This window comes from Tupaia chinensis, unplaced genomic scaffold (assembly GCF_000334495.1).
Source record: "Tupaia chinensis unplaced genomic scaffold, TupChi_1.0 Scaffold145916_1, whole genome shotgun sequence".
Taxonomy (NCBI): Eukaryota; Metazoa; Chordata; class Mammalia; order Scandentia; family Tupaiidae; genus Tupaia; species Tupaia belangeri.
This window is the reverse complement of record NW_006205774.1, coordinates 1,841,519-1,846,124: the sequence shown is the minus strand read 5'-3', so window position 1 is coordinate 1,846,124 and position 4,606 is coordinate 1,841,519. Positions and strand designations below refer to the sequence as shown.

At 36.5% G+C, this 4,606-nt stretch overlaps 1 pseudogene; it reads left to right on the top strand.

Annotated features, from left to right (window-relative positions):
* Window positions 1–3,111: 3,111 nt before the first annotated feature.
* LOC102487843 (dnaJ homolog subfamily A member 1 pseudogene) lies at window positions 3,112–4,303 on the top strand (annotated as a pseudogene).
* Window positions 4,304–4,606: the final 303 nt, after the last annotated feature.

Sequence of the window (4,606 nt, the reverse complement as noted above, 5' to 3'; positions counted from 1 at the left end):
TTTATACTGCCCTCTTAATAGATTTCTCTGCATCTTGATCATGGTAAACTCTTGTTAAAACAGCATCTTCCAACCAACATACACGTCAATTATCAATTTATTTACAATAGATGATTTCATTACAAATAAACATACTGAAATTACATCTTTTAAAAATATTCAAGATTGTGGGACCATCAGTTAGCGTAATGGTTATGTCACTGGACTCCCATATAGTCGACCTCAGTTCGAGTACCAGACCCAGTGGCTTAAACTCACGCCAGGCGTGTGTGCATGCGTGCCCAAGATCCCGAGAGGAGAATGGAGGAGAAGGGCTTGTGGTGTGGCCATCCCCCCGGGGGGGTGATTTCTTGCTTTCTGTTTCTTTGTCTCTCTCTGTCTGTCTGGTGAGCGCATGCCAAAAAAAAAGGAAAAAGAAAAAATAATATTCAAGATCATTAGTAATTATGGTAATTCTTCTCCACATAGTCACACACATACAAGTATATACACCAACCAATTAAATCTGAACACGTTCCACTAATAGAAGCAAATAAACAAAACTTTAAATATTGTTTTAACAGAAATCCAATCTTTTTAGACATAGATGAAGATAAATGAAAAAGCAAGGTAATATTAAACATCAATTTTTCAACTAATTAATGTCTATGGTGTTTTAGTCATCATTCAGCTTTAGTAAAATCCTTATTCTTTCATCACTTATTAATATCACATATAATATATACATGCCAGGTAAATAAGTAAATTAGGATATCCAAGTTACAATTGTCTCTTGCAGTTTTATATACCTATAACTATCTTAAAATAAATTTCAAGGGGAAAGTATTTGGTATTAGTATTACTGTGGTGGTGTAAAATTAAATATTTTCCTTTTAGATGTATCAAAATAAATATGCATCTCGATTTAATATATTATTATGCTATTAATAGATAAAATATGATTCATGTATGGATATTGGTAAGAACTATTCTTGTTTTGATTTATTAAAAATGCATATGCTGTCAAGTATTAGGTGTTTCTTGCTGAGCTATCCACACTTTTTCCTAATTAATTTTAGTTTCATTCCATATATTCACAATCTGTTTATCACTTCCAATAAATTCTTTTAATGAGTTTACTTATTTCTTTCATGAGAGTGAGAGACAGTTACAAGGACAAACACAACACCTCCAATATGTTCTCATGCCATGAGTCCCCTCCAGTCTTTGCAATTGGCTAGAACCATGGACCCCCACCATGCTCACACAGGTTAACCCGGGACTTGAATGGCATCCTTGACGTGGATCCAGTACCTCCTCAACAGCATTTTACTCTTATACCACTAACACAGCCCATCACTGTCAGTAAAACTTAGCCATGATGTTTGATAAAGATTGTTTTAAGAATTGTTTAACTTTATTATTATTTATTACTATTTTTAATTTGCTATAGGGAACATGTGCTCACCAGACAGAGACAGACAGAGAGAGAGATTAAAAAAAAGCAAGTTGCCAGGTCTGCGAAATGAACTAAAGTCAGCCAAATGGGAGTCCAACACCTTACGCACCATACCACCTGCTGGCCCCAGATTTTTTTATATAGTTTGAAAAAAAAAAGTCATAGACCAACATTTGCTGAGAAAATCTACAAACCTTCAATTTCTTAAAGTATCACTTTTTTTTAGTTTTTTAAGAGCAATTTTTGCTATAGGGTATGTGAGCTCACCAGAAACACAGAGAGAGGGAAAGTAGGAAACCACCCCCCAAGGGTGGGGGTGATCATATTGCAGTCTCTTCTCTATTCCCTTTTGGGGATTTTGGGCATGCCTGCAAACATGCCCAGTGTGAATTTCAACTACTGGGTCTGGGACTCAAATGAAGGTCAACACATGGGAGTTCAGCACCTTAACCACAACACCACCTGGTGGCCCCAAAGTATCACTTTTTATTTTTGAATTTTGCTAGAATGCTCATGCATTCTTTCTCTTGACAATGAAATAGATAATGGGAAAGTGAGTCAATAATCCCCATGAGGCATGGTCATGGTTGCAATCTCCTCTCCATCTCTCCTTCCTGTCTATTTTGGACACATGCCCAGTGTTTTGCAAGTTCCTAGAACCAGGACTCAAACTGTGCAGCTGGTCATGTAGGATTCATCCACCTTAACACCATGCCGCCAGCTGGCCTGAAGTAGTGTCATCTTTAGTCCAAACTATTTTATACTGCCCTCTTAATAGATTTCTCTGCATCTTGATCATGGTAAACTCTTGTTAAAACAGCATCTTCCAACCAACATACACGCACATGGCATATGAAACCAAATAAAATCCACATCTATACTGGCCTTTACTACTCTAGAAAATCCACATCTATACTGGCCTTTACTACTCCAGAAGTATATATACCTATATATATATATATGTATATATAGTTCAATAACAGCCCCATCCTTATTGACACTTCAAAGCTACATACATTCACATAAACACACAAATATTAGATCTTCATGTTTCTAAATGCCTTAACCACAGAAGAATTCCTGTCATGTAAGTGGGGAAACAGACATGTCAGAATGGGGTCTGCCCTAATCATTTGAGCAATATAAACAGGATTATCACTCAGGTCTTTTGAAAATCCAGTTTGAATAAAATATTATTTACCATTTTATCTATACTACTAGGTAGGATTTTCCTAACATTTGAATGAACTTCTTTAAACTTAATATATACACATATAATTGTATAATGCAGCAAAATCACACACTTTATATTTACTATTTGATAGAAATAATTAAAATATTACACAATAAAATGGCTTATTTATAACAATCAGGAAATGATAAGTCATCTATTCTAAGAGCATATCTTAAGGGTTAGATATAATTTTAGAGAAAGATTTAATAGCATAGGTAAGATATTACTTTCAATTAGAGGATTTTTAAAAGGTTATAATATTTCATGAGGAAGTTACTTTTTTTTTTTTTTTAACACAATATTAAGAACTTCTTTCTCCTAGGGAGAGATTTCCAGAATGCTCAGACGTTGAGAAGCAACGGCTGTCTGAGCTGCACACAGCTACATGTGCTTTGCTGCTCTTCCATGCCAGCCTCAGCCTGCTCTCAGTCTATAGAAAATGGTGGAAGAATCCACTTACTATGATGTTTTGGCAGTCAAATCCAATGTTACCCAGGAAGAATTGAAGGTGGCTTATAGGAAATTGATCTTGAAGTGCTACCCTGACAAGAATCCAATGAAGGTGAGAAGTTTAAACAGATTTCTCAAGCTTATGAAGTTCTCTCTGATGCGAAGAAAAAGGATTTATATGACAAAGGAGGAGAGCAGGCAATTAAAAAGGGTGGAGCAGGTGGTGTTTTTGGCTTCCCAATGGATGTCTTTGATATGTTTTTTGGTGGCAGAGAAAGGCTACAGAGAGAAGGAAAAAGGTAAAAATGTTGTACATCAGCAGTCAGCAACCTTCGAAGATTTGTATAATGGTGCAACCAGAAAATTGACCCTATGACAGAATGCGATTGGTGACAAATGTGAAGGCCGAGGTGGCAAGAAAGGAGCAGCAGAGTGCTGTCTCAATTGCTTAGCTACTGGAACGCAAATACAAATTCATCAGACAGGACCTGGAATGGCTCAGCAAATTCAGTCTGTATGCATGGAGTGCCAAGGCCATGGGGAACCCGGTCAGTCCTAAAGATAGATGTAAAAGTGTCAACGGAAGAAAGACAGTTTGAGAGAAGATGATTCTCGAAGTTCATAATGACAAAGGTGTGAAAGATGGCTAGAAGATATCATTCCATGGTGAAGGAGACCAAGAACAGGGACTAGAGTCAGGAGATATTATCATTGTACTAGAGCAGAAAGATCATGCTGTCTTTACTCAATGAAAAGATCTTTTCATGTGTGTGGACATACAACTGGCTGAAGCATTGTGTGGCTTCCAGAAGCCAATGTTCACTCTTGACAACCGAACCATAGTCATCACCTCTCATTCAGGTCAGATTGTCAAGCATAGAGGTATCAAGCGTACGTTAAAGGAAGGCAGATCAATTTATCATAGTCCATATGAAAAGAGTCATCTAATCATTTAATTTAAGGTAAATGTCCCTGAGAATGGCTTTCTGTCTCCTGATAAACTCTCTTTGCTGGAAAAATGTTAACTGGAGAGAAAAGAAGTAGATGAGACTGATGAAATGGCCCAGGTAGAACTGGTGGACTTTGATCCAAATCAGGAGGGATGGCACCATTATAATGGAGAAGCATGTGAGGATGATGAACATCATCCCTGAGGTGGTGTTCAGTGTCAAACCTCTTAATGGGGCCGAGAAATAAGACTCATTGCTGGCATTTTATATGTAGTAGTGAATGAAATGAGTGAAGGACTATAATTATAATATGCTCCCTACTTGCTATTGTTTTAACATTCATCTATAGTAGTGCTTTAAAAGTTAAATGAAGAGTAAATGCAAATATAAAAGCTCTGAAAAAGAAAAAACTACCAAGAAAGAGAAATTCTCATTTTTGTGGTGAGTCACCTTCTTATTTTACTAAGCAACATTTTTTAATGTTTCAGTTTGTTATGCTTAAACCTAAAAAAGTATAAGGTCTATTTAGGTACC